The 19,509-nt window shown below is 40.0% G+C and overlaps 2 non-coding genes across 2 annotated transcripts; one reads left to right on the top strand and one right to left on the bottom strand.

Moving 5' to 3' along the window:
* The first annotated feature begins 828 nt into the window (after positions 1-828).
* On the top strand, positions 829-901 carry Trnaf-gaa (transfer RNA phenylalanine (anticodon GAA)). Its single transcript has one exon. It is a non-coding gene; the product is annotated as a tRNA-Phe (tRNA).
* A 2,126-nt stretch (positions 902-3,027) lies between these two features.
* Positions 3,028-3,100, bottom strand: Trnar-ccu (transfer RNA arginine (anticodon CCU)). Its single transcript has one exon. It is a non-coding gene; the product is annotated as a tRNA-Arg (tRNA).
* Positions 3,101-19,509: the final 16,409 nt, after the last annotated feature.

Here is a 19,509-nt window from a genome sequence, read left to right as displayed (position 1 = left end):
TTCCAAATCAATTGCGTAGGCCAAACCCTCCGAAGACCTCACCCCTAGTGATTAGATGCATCCTTCAACAGCTTATGTGTGAGCATCCAGAACGCTCAGGAATCTGGACTAATGCACTCTTATGTACTGATACAGCCCAGAAAAAATACTTTTCCGAGTACCGGTAGATGACAGGACAGGATTCGAACTGGGACACCGGCCTCCTGTTATTCCGCTATACGACTCCTTGATTCATTAAAACCTTTCTAAACTGAGCATTGAAACCCGTTGAACAAAATAGCCAAAACAACTCAATTTTGCGAAATAGGCTATTAGAAATGTTTGGACATAGGCCTTTAGTAAACTACGCCTAAATCGATTCCCGGTACGGTACAGTTTTGGAACCGCAGGATTTGTTGCCGAACTGGGGCAGCGGTACCGAATTAGAAAGAGCTGAGTTTATAGATATGCAGACAATTCCTCGAAATTTGAAATGTTCTCCTTATCCCATCTAGGATGACTGATCTGTAGGGACCTTAGTCTCGCTAAGGCTGATACTCTCAGAAAATCAAAAGCGGAGCTACCTCTACGCGTCGAAGTAACAGCGCACGATATGCCGAAATGTAAAGCGAAATAGAATACAAAAAATGATTTTGTTGTAAATTTTGATTTATTGCGAATCTTTCCATGAAAATCTTGAAGCTTAACTCGGCAAGACTGAAGAACAAAATTAACTCTTCTTTTTTATCACAATAAATCAAGTTCTAAAAAAATCATTTAGATGGCGCATTGATCTGGATACGCTATGCTCATTATGATATACGTCATAAACACATAAATCTGTCATCAGCCGAAATAGCTCAGTTGGGAGAGCGTTAGACTGAAGATCTAAAGGTCCCTGGTTCGATCCCGGGTTTCGGCAGTTCCTTTTTCTTTTTTCCCTGTCACAAGTGTGAATAGTTAACTTTATTGCTACTATCAGAAGAACCGGGCGATGTTTTAGTTTGTGACACAAGTGGTGTAGATTTATTTGAGATCTGTGGTAAACTTGTAGACTCCGCGATGTTTGCTGTCTCCGCTATTCTCGGTCGAGCTATGGACATGAACTTTCTCAAACCAATCAAATCCCGACGAGCTCCAAGCCACTTGTTTACCTTAACACCTACGAAATAATGTACGTTCATTATAAGATACTAAGATAAGTAATTTAAATAATAAAAGAACATCTAAATAACTTAAAAGAACACCATATTTTACCTTGCGCTGGGACGGGGACCGTTGAAGACGTCTTCGTTTCTGGTTTTGATTTTCTTGAACTCGAAGAATCGATTGAACTGCTGATCACCGTATCCTCAGCGTCTTCCAGTTTTTTCTGTTCTGACGCGATGTTTTTCGTGTCTTGACGATACGACGGGCTCATTTCCTCTTCGTACATTCGATAAAGTCTATTCAATTCTTTAGTCGGTTTGAAAGGTTGCCTACGTTTCAGCCTGACCGGTCTTTCGCCGCAGTAACACTCGGTTTCGGAGATTCCATCATCCGATGACATGCCTTCAATTGCCAGGATCGAGCGTGGAATATCACAAGTCGGACTATCCAGACAGATACTGTCTATGGACGCCTCGGTAAGACAAGATATTTCCGATCCATACGATGAATCTTCATCGTCCGAATCTAAAGGATTTATAACTCTGTGTTGCGCGGCGCGATTCTCCCTATATTTTATCTTATTCCAAACGGCTTGTGAAATAATTGGTGGGAACTTCGAAGCCGGGTTCGTTCTAAACGAAAGTCGCCGTTCGGAGGGCTTCGTGGCCCACTGTGTCGCGTTGATGAAATCTTGCGTAAAGGCTAGGTTCAATCCCACTTTGGCGTTACCTTGATGAACCAAAATACTGGCGCAGACATCATGGCACATTTGCATGGCGTGCATCAGCGGAGTCACTCCAGTTGCATCGGGGATATCAACACTAAGCGAGAAGCGCTTCAAAGCATCGACGATTTGCTTGACCGTTGCCGCATTTCCGGACGATACGGCGTGATAAAGAACGGTTTGTCCATTGATATCAGCGTGGTTTAAATCTAAGTCAATATCCGCGTATTTCAACATCATCTGGACCTCGCGACATCGGCCATACAGCGAGGCCCACGACAGCGCGTTCCTGCCGACAATATCCGCTCTGCTGACCACGGCTCCTTTTTTCAGCAGGATTCGCGTGATTTTCTCGCGACATCTTTCGTTCTCCAAGAAGACGGCGTGTATCAGCGCCGTTTGGCCGCAATCGTCGGTAATCTCAGTAGAAATGTACCGATCTAACAGCAGCCGAACCTGGCGGATCCGCCCGGACGCGACGGCTTTTATCAACGCCAGTTTGTCGTCGTCAGTATCTTGCAGGTCACTATAGGTTTCGCGTACAACTTCTAGGAAGGCACTAAAACACTTTGCCTTTCAAATAAAATACATATTTTATGCTGAAAAAGTCTTTTTTGAAAGAGTGAACAGTATCCACAAGTATTTGCATTCAAGTCGCCAACTGCAATGATGACAATTCTGGCACGGGGGTATATTGTGAATAACACGTCCGTGACGGGCAATGTTTACAGCACTAAACCATATATAATCATTCGAAACTATAGCAATGTGACGTCACTGATTAATCCTGGTGCGATTTCGTACAAATTGAAGAAGTGAACTACATGATTCAGAAACAAAGATGTGAATGCGGAAAAAATCATTAGTCCGATGGTTTAGAGTAAGGCTCCCTATCTGTAAGAATTCGTTATGATGATATTGAAATAGTTCAATAATTAGATCGTTAACCGGTGGCTGGAATATAATTCTAAGAAAACTCTAGTTTGACGTCACTCGGAGTTTTGTTTTTCGCGCCTTTAGATCGACTGTTATTCACACTGTTCTGCGCATCGCGAAGATACTGAATCGAGTAACAAGGTCACTGAATTTCCTTGGTAACACTAAAAAAAGAATAATTATCACTTTATATACCTAAACAAAAGAAAGAAAGCTGTTGGATTGAAAAATGCAAAACGTACCCCCGGCGGGACTCGAACCCGCAACCCCCGGCTTAGGAGGCCGATGCCATATCCATTAGGCTACGGAGGCGCCTGCAATTCATACCGACTAATACACTAGATATAATAAGCCCCTTATGGGTGACATGTGGCGTTTGCTGTAGTACGTCACATTTTAATTGACGCGTTGATTTAAATAAATGTCAGTAATTTTGTTGCAATCTTGGCCGCTTAAGTTCTATTTAATGATTTCAACAAATAATCAAAAATCCTCGTAAAGAATATAAGCTTATATGCGAGTCGGCGTTTTTCACGTTCGGCTTCTGGCGTCGCCTTCTTCCAAGCGTTTGACCCCAGCCAGTTCAATAAAGTCGGTGTTAAACGATCAGGCTCTAGAAAAATTAAACAAGTCACTCAAATAGCACGTTGGATATCTTATGATTGGTCGTTTGCCGAAACGTGTGCGTTTAATTATTGAGTACACGACAATTCGTGGTTATAAATTTCATTAGCTGATGACAATACATGTCTGCCCATAAAACCCTGCTACTTGCTTAATTACACCGACAAATACACGACGGCACTTTCTGTACCCCTGAAAGCTGTCCATCTGTCGTTGGATTTTGGCGCGCACGAATCCAATGTCTATCACACATTCTCGCTACGCTAGTCGATGGGTGTAAAGCTTATCAAGACAACTACAACTTTTCGAGCTTCTTTCTGAGACCGACGCCAGTTTCGGCACGTTCTAATTGAAAAGAGTACTTACATATCCTATTTATGAATGTAAAACAGTTATATATGATCTTTTTTGTAGTTACAAATGAATAAAGCCTGGCACTGAACCCAATAACAGCCCAAACACAAAATTGATTTTGCAGGTGCATCCCTTGAACTAAAATTTACAAACACGAAAAGCCGCAATTGTGATTTGGGTGATATTGCTTACGTTTTTCAAGTGCCCAGCCACCCGTTTGTTTTCATGGATGCGGCAAAATTTATTTCCATTTTTAATCATAACTTAATAATGCGAGTGGATCTAAAACTTTTATTCTACATGCTGATGAATTAAGCCGAATTTCCAAAAGGCGTATCGAATTTCCTTTTTTTAAAGTCAGATGACAATGTTACCGAAGCGAGACGCCAGCTGTCTGGTGCATTATAGCCACAATTTTTGTTCGTCAAAATTATTATCCCGTTTTATATTGTGAATTTATCGCTGGGTTTTTTTAAACAGACTTTTAAAACGTTTTTCAGTCATCGTCGATTGGGTTTTAAACTTCGTGTGATCGTTCGGCGATTAATCGGCAACGACAAGCGCTTTGTTGTTTGAATTTGAGAACGATTTAGAAACGGTTTTAATCCCTGAGATTAGAAGGCACTTGTTCGTGGTGTCTATTGTCTGATTGCGTAACTGGACCGTAATGAAATATCTTCCGTGACAGGCTAAGGTACGGGCCACTCCGACAATCACCTGTGAAATTAGACACCGACTTCCCAACGCAAAATCGTAGCTAATAAACGAATAACGAACGAGGAAGCCCTCATGTATCTTTCACACCATCTTTCCAAGTATTCATGATGGCTTTTAGTATGATTTCCTGTTATCGCAACCACGGATGTAAGATTCATTCATATGAGATGATTTCGTAAATCTCAAACGGGAGTTGAATTAATAAGAATGACAATCGAATTGAACGGACAATTAATTGATTGAAAAGATCCGCTCGAATATACCAGCATTTTAGATGGTGTTATTCGATATTGTATATAGGGTACATTTTGAGTATCATCGTTTGCGTGTTCTGGCTACGGAATGATTTGTGGCGAGGAGAGTTAGTCAATTACAAAACCAAATCACGAAATACATTCATCAGCCATCTATAAAATGAAATATCCAATAATATCCCATAGCGATATAGGGATACAGGTGGTTAAATTAATATTGCTTTATTTTCCCGTCTTTCTATTGATTCGCTTACGATTAAAGCAGTTGTGTCGAAAATGATAAGCTATTTAGCGAAGTTCGAAGTGATCGAGTTTCCAAATATTGAATGTGATGTAAGATATTACGTTTGTATCGCCTGGAAAGCCGATCAAAAAAAGATTAAACGATTTTGATATTTACTGAGGCGGGCGTGAGACCTATGGGGAGGTGTGAGGAGGGGGACGCTTACAGCTTGGACGGGTTACAGCGGGTTACAGCTTGGACGCCATACATTTTCATTCATATTAATTCAGCGTGTATCAAAATGTTCAACATCTGCAATGCATAATTCCGTATTAGCAAAATTTTGCAGGCACAATGGCGATGGCTCCGACATAATCAGATCGGTTTTAGAACGATCGTGAATCAATGATACAAGACTGTAATTATTTCTGAATCGGAGACAGAGGTCGAGGACCGCTGAACGAGCCGCATATAAGCCAATCAAGCAAGTCTATAATTACCAGGGTTTCTGCGCTGTTGTTGGCGACGAAGAGTGGATTATTTGTGCCGCGAAGTGGACAATGCCCGGGCTAAGTTTGGCTAAAATGCCTTGTTTATACTATCAGCGAAGTGCGACTATCATTGTTTACGCGTATTGTTCGTCTTCACCTGCCTCGTGCGGTTACGTAACAGTGATGGGTGAAGTTTCTGGTAAATCCTCGTGCAACACGCCCATCCGAATTCGAGGGATCTTCTGTCCATTTTGATCGCCGCTTTACGACCTTCACCGCGGGCGTTTTATGACGTATCGCGATCACGCTCGGATGAATTTTACGTATGATATGAAATCACACCACAATATTCGTCTGCGGCCCCTTTTCATCAACTATCAACATTTTAGCTTTGAAGATAGAAATACGCCGTAATTTGTAACTCGATAGCATGGCTTTCTCTTTGGTAATAATGACTGCATCCTACGTAGCTATAACTCCATGAGATAAAACTTAAGAGATATCGTTAGTTATTGGTGAACATAATGTTAATTCATATCTCTATATCTCGATTCCGCCTCAGTGATAATCAAGGGTTTTACTCAACTCGCCTTGTCCGCGGTCGGATTCAATATTGACCAAAGTAAACTTGTTACATTTCATTAAGTTTGGAGTGTTTTCCAGGTCTTTAATCACATCTTGTAACAGATGCCACGATTTGGTTCGGTCTAGGAAGAATTTGAATCCTTGTGCATTACATTATCATCCGATATAATCCGGCCGAATGTTGAAATCTGTGCAAAAGAACTGGCTGCCGATATGTCCCGCAGTCTGGTTCTATGCGTCAAACCGGACAGCAAAAGAAGCAATATTGTATGTTGTTTGATAGTTATGTTACATTTTCCTAAATTCTGCTCATTATAATTTACTACGGATCACCCATAGCGTCGCCTTGTACGCGAAATTTAATTAAATTCCTCATCTCATCGACATAAGCGCAATGGCCCTCAGTCTTGGGCCATCAACAAAAGTTTATTATCTATAAATCTCATTATTGGGCGGATGCTTGATCTTCTAAATAATGTCACACTCGAAACAAACCGCCCTCCACGCTAGGAGCGTGGGTCTTCGCAACTATATATAAGTTATACATCCATTGTGACGCGGGTCTGGCCATCTAAGATTTTCAAAAGACGCGTAGTGAGAATAAAGTTTGACCAGTTGATTAGGGAAATATTTACGGCCCCGTGGGTGATAGTATATGATAGAAACACCGGGTTAATCGCATGTTGAATGATTTTCACGATGGCCTGTGAACTCGACTTGGCTTTAATTAGCACCCCGTTGACAGATCGTTACACCTCTGTTCATTGTCTATACAGTTTGATTTTCACTTTCTTCTCGCGCATGAAATCGTAAACTGGAAAGATGTAACAAACTGATGCCACGCGATTTCGACAGAATCAGCAGGGAACCAGTGACTGTCGTCTGGTCAGCGTCTCGTCACTATAATCAATACGATTGCGAAACTCTTTTGTCTCAAAATAGAGAGTTGCATGACCTTATATATGGGATTTTCAATATTTGGAAATATTAACGATTACACCGCCACTCTCTCTGGACTCTTGATTTTATTTGATTTATTTTGCATGAATAATTGGTACAGAGATTAAAATAGAACATGACTTATAGTCAGAACACATAATTATGGCTACTAATAATTAAACAAGAGCAGACTAAAGACTGTACTGAAATATATTTCAATGGGGTTCATGGTATTGTTTCCAGTAAGCATCTCGAATTCTAATGCTTCTTGTTTGGTACAACGTCAGAACTATTGAAGTTTGCTTGTCAAAAATGACACAGCTAATTGTCTTCAAATGTAAATATCCGTTGCCATGAACGACTAAACACAATCCTGATACCGAACGACATCTTACTGCGCAGTTTAATGATGTATGGCTTCTGGAAAAAGTCAACCGACTCTGCGAAGACAAATTCGGCGTGAAATGTCCGTCTGATTTCTACAAATTAGTGTGAAATGGAATGTTTGAGGTCACGTGTTGGACTTGTGTCGCAACAAAAACCGTTTACGCGAACTAGTTTGATAAATCCATTACTGACTCCTCACCGGCAATGGCGCCTTTGTTATGTCACGTGTTTGTGTATTGGGAGTACACGCGCGACTCGGCTTCCGACTAATCAGCGCAATATCCTCGACACAAGTAAAAGAATGGGTATCATGTCAGGAGAGGAAAAGTAAAATATCCGGACGACGTTCGATGTTTCCCCCGTTGCTCGTGTCGCTGTCCGAAAACAACCGAGGCGTAAAATAAACCGATCTTTCTCCGCGAGGCGACAATCTTTACATCTTAGATCGAAGACAAACATCGTATCTGCATAAACGACGGTGGACCCACTTCAACTAAACGCATGACTATTTATGCAGAATCCTTGCCAAACGCTTTCAAACAGATTCTCGAAGATTTGCTGAGATTTTCAATTAGTTCTCGGCAACTTCCAATTTGAGGCCAATGCTTCACAGTTTGGCCCACCGATTCGTGTTCTTAGTCCATGGTTGGCCTTGATATCGGTATTCAAGATGACAAAATTGACTGAAGTGATTTAAAAGAATGCCATTCAATGCAGCAACATTTATTTATAGAAGTGAATCTATTGTTAGCTTAAGGGTTTTATGCCTCTCGGCGGTGGCCGATTGATTTTGCGGCTTGTTATCAATTTAGTTGTTTTTTATCTCCAAACTCGCCCAGGTTTGAAGATGAGTTATTCACACTTCAATGAACCTTAACCCATTCAAACCTATCGTCAAAATTGAACCTGATTTGAACCTTCATCAATATCCGTCTAATTGTGTTTTATAATTAAGATTTCAAGGTTGCTAGAACCCAGAATCCTTGAATTTCATGCCGCCCTCGAAGCTCAATTGGTTCGAAGCATTGCTCTGATTTTTGCCACCTCTTGTTACTGATTTTCGTTTTTTAAATACGAAACTACAATCTGTGGTGTATTTCACACCTGTGGGTATCCCAGCCTCCCCCTGCTGGCGTCTGCGCGTCGTTTTTTGCTCCGGCAGCTGGCTTTGTTCGTTGAACAGTCAAAATCTTGATAATTGGTGAAATGCTCGTACAACTCCACGCTTTATGTTGCCTTTTCTAGCTCATTTTTAGCAGAAGAAAAGAGCCTCGTCAACCCGGGCGGTAACGGCTAGGTCATAAAGCACATGGCCGACTGCGTGTCAATGCAACCAGCTTCTTTTCCATCTTGCTGTTCTAAACGCATCTTTTATCCGGCGTGTACCTGATAATGATATCTGAGTTACTCCACCGACAACAAAAGCCCAAGACAGCGCCAATCTGGGCCGCAGCCACACGGCGTTGTCTGGTGAACAATCTGAACGCGTCCCAAAATCCGTAACCGGTGTCATAGTTCACTAACGTTAAGAAAACGATTGAATGAAACTTAGCTCAGATTGACACAGACCAGCCTGATTTTAATCTTAAGAACTCGTTTGCCTGTATTTCATATTTGATTAAGCGAGAATGTGTAAAAACATTTACGAGTAAAGCCTCTTTTTTCTGCGGCACCCTTTTCGTCTCGGTGAATATAAAGAATTCGATGGATGTCAAGATGAAGAAATATGGCCATTTTACGAATGAAAATATAAAACACTTCATTGAAAAAAAAACTGGAACCTCAGTTTTTTTTACGGTTTGCATCAATTGGCGCCATGCCTATAGAAAACATAACCCCAATAAATAAACGCCTCGCGAAGCCTATAATCACTTGCACAAGAAAAGCTTTTGCCTTACATATTGCGTGTGCTGCTTATTGTTATTCTTCAAAAAGATATAAAACGTAAAAGTTTGACACCGTGTAAGACACACAGTGACTGTTGCTGTGAGATTTCCAAAACCGGCCAAAAGGCTGCGAGTTGTAAAAGAAGTAAAGAACAAATACTTAACAGCACATTTCTTTGATAACTTATGTTCACATATTACGTTAGGAATTACGTTAGAATTTTCGAAGATGATTGCATCGCTCTTTAAGTTGGGTAAAGTTCAGAATTTAATGAACACCTATACTTATATTGATCGCGTATAATTCTCTTGATCCGCGTCATTTTCTATAATGGACACACAGTAGGTGTCGATAAATAATGAAGCCCATATTGCTCGTTATCCGGATTCAATCACTTTAATCCAGTCATTATTGACCGCATATAATACAACCGGTGATTAAAGTATTTCAAATAATTAACTCTAGAATGATTCGAATATTCGTCGATTCCTTCGTGAAAGAAGTTGTTTAAACATTAACAATTGGCCCCGAATTCGATATAGAAGAGGTCATTAGCGAAACCGGAAGCTTCCACCATCTTGTCTGATGTAAGCCTTTTCAAAGCTTGTCTGTTTCTTCAGGTTTAAGACCTATAGATTGTGTTATATTTGAATCGGGATTTTTCGATTTAAACACCGTATTAATTCTGATTATACGTTGTCGGTGATTCGATTGTGTTGTGTAATCCGATAAGAATCAAAGGAATTCTCTATTTATTTTGATTCCTAAATTCAACCAAAATTTCAAGGTGCTCTAGATAGGAACTTCTATTCTTAGAAAAGGAAACGCCTTTCGAATGTATATATTGAAATATCTGTCGGTTATTCCAGAAAATGGCTTTTCAAATTTACACTTGGAACAGCACATAAATATAAAAGCTTACTAATCTCCATGTCAGGGCTCCTTGTGACAAATATCTAGAGCATATAAAATCATAAAAGAAGATGAGACTATCTATCAAAATATCTTGAGGGGGGCTATACGTGAGATGTGGCTTCGACGACCAACGGTCATCCTATTGTACACCTTAAGATGCATTCATCATCAATAGTGATTGGGACAGGTATCCTCCATTGTCCAGCCTCTGTACCAACAACAACCCAGGGCTAATTATGAACGTCCTGGGCGGAAGGATACACGGACACAATGGGCTTCACGTGCCCGTTCACCTGCCTGCAATTCTGTCCGCGCAGCGCCGATTGAGAGTCAGGTCAGAGGGTACACAAGACGCATAATGCACATAGAAAAATGACACCAAGAGTTAATGTGTTTGATTTAAAGCGTAAAAATGCATTGAATTTATACCGGCAATGATGACAATAAGAAGACGTGTAGGCATGTCCGCTTCGTACAGAGAGATAAATCTCGAATCAGTTGGATTCTAGACTTCCCGCAACGTTACCTTTCTCTGTCTTATCATTCTATCAGCATCAAATAAAATCCCGACAATAATGTCGAACTATATCAGTTTTATAACGGGTAGAACTACTGCTCATCAGATATGTTGAGATGAACCCGGACCACCATAGATTAACCTATAAAATCAAGGTTCACGTGTATCGCATGCTTGGATGAATGAGGTCTGACTGGAGGAAGTCACTCAAACGATACAGACTCTTCCAAAGTTACTCAAAATGGTTATCGGTATGGCACCTTGTTAAACAAGTTTCGATGAAGAGCAGTATCTCGTAAGAATAATCTCGTCGTCGTAATTTAATGAACATGGAAGCGCGCCATGTGTGTATCTATAATTAGAGAAAGGTTGGTATAATCACATGTGAACGTCACCACCATGTTCACTGTTCACTCTCTTAATTGCTCAAATCTAATAATTCCGTCAAATACAAGCAATCGATCATAACCTCCGGGTACAGACGTCTGGTGAAATATCGTGTTCTTCAAATCTGAGTTATATTGCCTGAATAAAAATTGATCATTATGTTCGGAAAATAAACTTTAGTGCTTACAAATCCTAATTTCGCAATGCACTGGGAGTGATGCTTTTAATTCGACATATACACCATTTTTGAATGTTGGAAAGCCTTGCTATAATCGCAGCTCAGGAGGGGGCTAATTGGGTTTTGGAGAAGATTGCACCACAGTCTCTATCTTTCGAAATTAAATCATCATTTCAATATCATTTAAATCAACTCCGTACATCTCTTAATTAGGTTGTTATTGTAGATACTTGAAATACAATCGATACACTGTTACATTAGTTCGTTGTAAAGTCGCTTTGACCGTCGCTCGAATTCTAAGATCGTTTCCTATACTGGTGGTCAGGATTTGATTGTTGCTTGAAGTTTTAATGGATGACATCCTCTCATGGTACTCTTGAGGATGAGTGCTATGTACTTTCTTTACAAAACTATCATTTAGCCGGCGAGGAAGTTGCATTGCAGTTTAGCGCTCTAGGCGTTTAGGTTTGGAGTGCACATTATTTCAGAGAAGGATGGAACTACGGGGGATACGGGGATTGTCCTCGCATCTCGAAAACTCACGAACAAGCGGTCCGAAGATTCTGTTGACCGAAAAACCGGTTTTGAATTCTCGATTCTGATACCGCAGCTAAAGCTAATTGTGTCTTAGTGGATGCATCAATAAACGTCCCTTTGGGATCTAAAATAACCAGCCTCGGGCAGCCTGGAAATTAGCTACCAAATATTTGGTGTACTGGCTGAGTTTTTGTGTCCAGGCAAGACTTTAAATAGATAGCTTCACCTGCCCATCATGGGTGAGATTTTTGTTACATTCATAAAGTAATCCGTAGTATCAAAAGGTCCAATTTGGAAACGTGCTTTTCGGCCAGAAGGCATTTCTAGTTTTCGAAAACTGAAATGAATTGGTTTATATAGTGATACAACAATCTATCATCGAGGAACAAATCTAAAAAAGTATCTTTATAAAATCGGAATCTTTTCGTATTGTTCGCTGAAACCGGAATTCTACTATATCGAACAGAAACAACGATGATTGAGTATAGTGCGATAAAACATTAAGCTGTGAAACAAAGTTCAACGTTTTGTGATGTTTTTCATCTTCGCAAAAAAAAAATCGGAAATCATCTGAATTCAAATCTAAACAACAAAACGTTTCGGGTAGCAACAAAATACAACAAGCTACAGTGTGAATGAATGGGCATCAAATTGAATTAACTAGATTTCTGCTTTTTTTCTAATATCTCAATACCTATTTTCAAGGCATCTATATATATATATATATATATATATACACGTATACTACAATCAAAAGACTGTATAGGATAAAAAAGTAGGTATTTTGCCCAGGGCTTTGTGGCTCGGGTTTCAACACGAACCATTGCGGCTATACATTCATCGAATCTGGTTATAAAAACTTGTTTTTTGTGTTACAAGTATATAACTTCCGGTAATATCGCGTCGATTTTCTATGCCCGTCATCGGTAACATTATTGATGCGCTGGTGTATATTTTTTTTGAATGATGCTTCACAATAAACAGACGATAGTTTAACGACAGCAAACTGCGTGTGTCACAGACGATTTCAGAATTACCGAAGCGAAAATATCTAGTATTTTATAGCCGTATATTTATAGAATGAAGATGTAGGGAATTGAATGTGGCCTCCGACGAAGCCATTTATCATTATGTAGCATTGTAGATCTCCATTGGAAAGAATTGTGAGTGGTTTTCTATTCAGTGAAATAAACCGATTTTCGAGACGTTGATGATTTTAAAGCGATTTCTTTCACAATTGTCTCATTCACGACATGCAATTGTGCGGATAAATGATATATATACATACATATCTTCAAGGTCGTGGTAAAGGTGTTCGTCTGTTTCTGCTCAAGTTTTTTTGTTGTTGTTGCTTTACATTTCGTATATTCATCTACAGGATGCGCAAACTTCCGGTGAGATTTTTTTTTCTTTTTTTACCTTTAGGTTTTTGGGAAAAAATCGATCGGTTCCTTAAATTGCTTTTTTGTTCGTTGAATTCGAATAACGCACATGGTCCCGCTGTAACTCGAGATAACTGTGGCCTCCAATTGAGTTTGAACCCAGATTTTCTGTTTGAATATTATTTAAAACGAAGATGAAGCAAGCCGAGCCAATCAAACGGAAGAACAGACCCACTTGTTTCTAGCACCGCGTACAATCAACAGAGATTGCGGTTGAATGAAGGATCGGTTTTGCGGTGTGTATGCCAGCCATATTTTCCTTTTCGTGCCGGACAAAGACTGAATTCACGAATATCTAACGCATCTGATTTCGGGGTCAGTGTATTATCAGTTTTCGGATTTGAATCGCGTAAAAGTTTGCAATAATCGGCAGAATCGATCACGTTGTATTACGTAGTCGTTGCTAACCCGATCACAGACGCGGTTCTTTGATCCGTTTTGATATTCTACGATAATCGTTTATATCTGCGGATTACAACAACTTAGTATAATACCATTTACTAAGCCTCGATTATTACTGTTTGTCGAGATGTCCTAGAGCCGCCGCCGGCTGTATCTCAGAAATGGCAAAATCTGATAATATCGATTTGACCTTACGTATAAGCCATCAGCCACCAGCCATGCCCGAGGCAGAAACTGCGAGGATTCGAACACTCGCATTGTAATAAGTTGTTTTTCATTGCTAGTTAATGATTATTGCAAAATATTGTTTGAAACCGTTTTTCCACAATCGTAGGATTTCATTTGAGAGTTGAAATTTATTTCCGATGATCTTCAATCATTAGCTAGGTGCGAGTGAATCAACTCGCGCGCAGCTTCCTGTTGTTAACTCTGTGGAACAACCGGATGCACCCATCAGGATCAAAATAAAGAAACACGACGTGTTGATTGTCGTTCTTTTCATCTGATTTACTTCGATTTTAGAATAATAATAGATGGATATATAACGCATATATTGATTGATTTTCATATCATACTGATTGGCGACACCGTTTACTGAGTAATGTTCAACGCATTAAACAGTTCAACGTCCTCGCGTTAGATACCTGGCATTTTACATTTGCAACTTGCAAACAAGGGCTTTCATTCAACGATATAGAAACTATAAATGTTTATACTGGGTGAAAGGTGAAAGTACACGAATAACGGCGTTCTTTATTTTGGACGCGTGTCCTCAATGAGAACCAACAAATAAACTGGTGCTTATGATCTCTCCAAACATTCTTGATTGCGGTCCCGTGGCAACTGAACACGAAATCACCGGGCACTTAAACTATCGTTTGTATGGTCATTCTTCGGGCTCAATATAGTCTTTTCGAAAATCTTTTTAGGTGAAAATGTCTAAAACACATATTTCCACGCAAGAACACTAACGTATTGTTTACTAAGGCACACAGCAACAAAACAAACAACACCAAAAATAGGTTTGATGTAGATTTGAGATCATATCTCGTCACAAAATGTTTATATCTGAAATACAGCTTTGTCCAGAATATATTCAAGCTTCATATCGGAGTTTCCTTTGTCCGCCCTGCGGGAGGGTATGTACGCAGATAGGACTCGCAGATAAAACTATCCAAGCGCAATAATGATACGTCCAATACCTTATTTTGACCAGGGGCTTACAAGACGGTGGACCAAAAATAAACCGGCGAACACGTTTAAATTCACAGCAGGCAGTCAAGATGAAATTTTAAGCTACTATAAAATGGGTAGAAAATTCGTCGACTGCACTCATTCGAACGTTAAAAACACGAATTAGAAGCGATTTATTCAATGTGGGCTGAATTATAAAAATGTATAGCCATAGATACACACATAATGCGTAGATAGAATAGCCAGTTGTCTCGGCGTCCAGAAAATGTTTAATCCTTCGACTCTTTGTGCGCGCAGTTTAGAAATTGAGACTTCGCCAATTCGATGGAAGCATTCTTCGTATTTATAGGACGCAATCATTAGTGAAATCCGTTGGATTAACGAAAGCCAAAATTCCTCGGCGAATCTTAAATGTTTATAATCCAATTTTCTCCCCGGCTACTTGTAACGGAAGTGTTGTTCCGATCGAACTACGGGAGACGTTCGGATTTTGGCATATATGAATCATAATCAAAAGAAATTCAAAACTAGAAATGATCTATATCATCGAATTTTAGGGAGATGAGGAGAATTATATTCAATTACGTTTAAAAAATTGTTTATTCGAGATAATGAAGAAACTGAATTGTAATGTAAACATGTCACGATTTCGTGTATCGAAATTATTTCCTAAAGTCAACGAACTTCGATGGAATGACCGCATGCATGTATTCTTTGGTCTTTGGACATACCAGTGGCCCCACCCCTGGCGTCGGTCATAAACTCATAATGTTCACGGATACCCATTGCAAGCCTGTCGCCAACTATTTGTTTAAGATCTCAGCAAACAGAAAGGCATTCTTAGTTTTTGTATCGGGCTTCTTGTGCTGGGTGTTTGCGGATCCATAAACGGGTTTAGCTCAACGGAAATACATTATCGCACACACGCGGCCCTATTTTGAATAAACACTCCACCATCTACCGTCTATTCATTGATAAAAGATTGAGTTTTCCGCCGAAGCACTGATTTTTATGCCTGATTTTGTCGTTAAGGGAAGTTATGAAAATTCACCTGGGCTTGTCAATGCGAGTGATTCCAAAATCAAGAACAATCCGTATCATCTTATTCGAAAAGAAACAGAAAACACGCTTTAATATCGAATCGAATTTCTAAAACAAAAGCCTATAATGAACGTCTTGGTCATATTGCCGCAAATTTTTGCCAAGGTTCTTTAAGACATGAATCGTGTCCATGTGTCTACATAGGTCGATATGTAGCGATGTGACCATCGTAGTCGAAGCCAGCAACCACCTGCCATATGTACACATAAACATTAACCCATATTCGACTTAATAGGCAGCGTAAGTTCGAATGCGAGCCTAAATGATAATGAATTCACGAAGATGCGACAAAATCTATACATATGAAATTCTGACACGCATGTCTATAAAAGTATCTAGTGATTTTGTTGTCGTTACATTTGGGCTCGAAGTAAACGATCCTTAGATTCTCGGCACGACTCGACAAAAACAAAAAAATATCGGTGAGTTTGACAAATCACTATGAGCAATAAGACCACCCTGCGTCTACCCATATATCATCGGCTACGCAATTTATGAAGCAATTTTTATCGACTAAATAATTCTTCGGTGATTTTTGGTACCTGATACGGTGAGACCATAAAGACTCAATGCGATTCGAAGTTTTTCAAGTGAGATATTTATTCTCGCGCACACGTCCGCCATTGTTGTGACGTCTGCGACCAGTCAGAGGCGCGTGTGCTTCCAATCAGTTCGAGGCAACCGAGCTCCCCGCCATCGACATATAATCAGCGCATAAAAATGCTTCTCCCCTCTCTCTCTCCTCTCTCTGTCTCTCTTTGCGATGTGGAAGAAAATACTCACAAAATGAACAAACCCGAACCATTGAAATCCCTAAACTGAAAACGGAGCCAGAATCCTGGTCCACAAAGGCCCTATTCATTGCCAAGGCTTATAATGCACAAAAAATTGGCAAATCTTTTTCAATTGTGAAAAATTTAGCCTCACGGGTGACACGGTTTTAAGAAAGAATTTTAAGTATTTTTGTCATGTAAAATTCTTTGCTATACTCGGCATTCACATTTGAGCGAACATTCTTTGTAATCGGGCAACAAAAAAACCAATGATGGATTTCTTGTGTGTAGAAAGAGAATCGCTCTCCGAGATTTTTACAGGTCAAATCCTCGGGCTTTTTTCTTCTGTTCATATAAATATCGTCGCCAATGTGAAAAAAAGAAGTAAAACCGGGGCTCAAAACGTCTAGAGTCAACCATTTCAACGCCCTGTTACTTTTTGTCTATATTCGCCCGGTGCACATGCAAATTCCGTGGCCTAGTAGCTTGTATTTGGTTCGTTGCGGTGTAAGTCCATACGCGGGCGTTCACCTGGACAATAGACCTAAGACTAAAAAGCATGAGATAAGCCGATTTATGAGTGAAGAGGAGAGACGGACAATAAAGTATGGACTTCGCCGTTGGTTCATTGAGATCTCCCTGGCACTCAAATGCGCACGATCCGCTGGATAACTGGACTATGTCAGATTTCAAAAATGAGAAATCATTAACAACGAAGAAAATAGTCTTACTTATAAACATATTTGATATTTATTAAAAATATGCATAATTAAACGATTTGGCAATGAGTAAAAATGATATATACATATATTATTCACAATATATACAAAGATATACAAAACATGTGTCTGCCAATTATCACGTATATACCTAGATTTTTGCTGAAAGATTGACGGGTCGACGTTAAATAGGCCGCCGTCGTCATTTTAAGGCAGTTCATAATCTTTCGTCGATGAAAAAAGTATTTCTTTATAAAATGCATGGCTCGGTCGTCTTGGGTATAATGGCGCGCACGTGCACAGTCGCTTTAAGGGCAAAGTAACATCGACGTTCTTTTGTCGACCGAACGACGTGCACATGAAAGAAGCAGGCCCAAATTGACTCCCCGGAAGACAGATTTTTAAAACTCTCGCTGTGTATTGGAATGTATACATGCAGATTTTACATGTAAGATAGAAAAAAGATTTGAAATACGAAGTGTTGCTCACAGCTGGATGAAGGAATATGGTGGCTCGTGTTAATGAAATTGTGCATAGATTTAAACTTTTTTCTAAACTGATCATTTAAAAATGCAATACGGCAAAATGCATATACGAATTATGTATATCGATAAAAAACTATATGGACAAATCTTCTCAACATATATCTACATAGAAAAATATAGCAATCAAAATGCGCTAGATATCTCATATTACATATTTACATTTCTGTATATAACACATTTTTCACACATATCATCGTTATTAAGCTGTTCAATAAATTACCATTTGATATATTATATAGTATATAAATAGTCACACTATTGTTTCATAAAATCACAGAGAAAAAGTTCGTAATATTTCGGTAGCTCCTTTCAATAATCCGAACGACAATTATCTATCAAGTCTATTAGAAATTCATAATTATGTATTCACCTGTTTTGTTATTGTTGTTTAAACTCCGAAATGCTCGTTCGGTCGCGGAGAGTACATAGAGTGTTCGATATAGTTTGACAGAATCGGTGACGATGAAGGATGATTTGGCAACCAACCGTTATTATTAGAACTAAAAAACGAATGTCGATTGTCCGTAAATTTCTGTTCGTAAAGTCGGTTATTGTCCATGATATTGTGTTCGTATAATTCGTGAGTCGCCAGTAGTTTTTGGTCGAATAGTATTTGCTGTTGCGGACGAGGCGAATGATGAGTTGATATTTTCTGTTCGTACATCGAGCACGGCGACATCACGTCGTAGTTGTAGGTGGTAAGTCCGAGCGGTGAGTTCTCGCCGCACGAAGGCGTCAGAGGCGCGTCGACGCTGCCGGGACAAGGCGAGCTTACCGGTGAATTGTCCGTCGAATAATCGACCGTGTTCGTGTCCGTCGTAAATCCGCTAGTATCGGCAGCAGACGGATCCAGAGTTGGTAATCCCACCGACGCGTTCGGATCGACTTCGAGAACCTTCAATGTTTCGCTCAACGCCCAGATGTAGTTATGAGCCATTCGAAGCGTTTCGATTTTCGTCAGTTTCGCCTCATCCGGTAACGTGGGTAAAGCATCGCGTAGCACGTCCAAAGCATCGTTTAAACTATGCATGCGATTGCGTTCGCGATCGTTCGCTTTTACTCGTCGGATTTTTTTCATTTTGATAACTAAATTCGGATTCTTTTCTTTCTGCCTCGATTTCGAGTAACGCTTCTTCTTTACTACCCCCGTATTTTCGCTATCGTTGTTGTTATTGGTTTCGGTTCTCTTTCGCGCGCCTTTCTTCGGCGGTGCAGTTTTCTTCGTCGATTCTCCCGACTCGTCTATTATAGGTTTCATGTCTGGTGTTGCGCTCGTAGTATCCGCGGCTTCAACCTGCCCGTCTTGACTAGCGCTAGCGCAGATGTCGGGGCGCGATGCTTGAAATAGCTCGGCGTTCATCTCTCTCTCTCTTGACGATGCGTACACGGCACCTGAAGTAAAAGGAACTGATTAGAAATGTTTTCAATGGCTGTCTTTTATATGCGACGCCCGAGATTCCGTCTATTGATATCCAGCCTCCATTGAAACACGTCACTCCAACAAGACAGCATAATTGATTCCCAAAACCTGACCTAAAATACGCCGTTTT

This window comes from Tubulanus polymorphus, chromosome 4, assembly GCF_964204645.1.
Source record: "Tubulanus polymorphus chromosome 4, tnTubPoly1.2, whole genome shotgun sequence".
In the NCBI taxonomy this organism is placed as follows: domain Eukaryota; kingdom Metazoa; phylum Nemertea; class Palaeonemertea; order Tubulaniformes; family Tubulanidae; genus Tubulanus; species Tubulanus polymorphus.
This window is presented reverse-complemented; position numbering and strand designations above follow the sequence as displayed.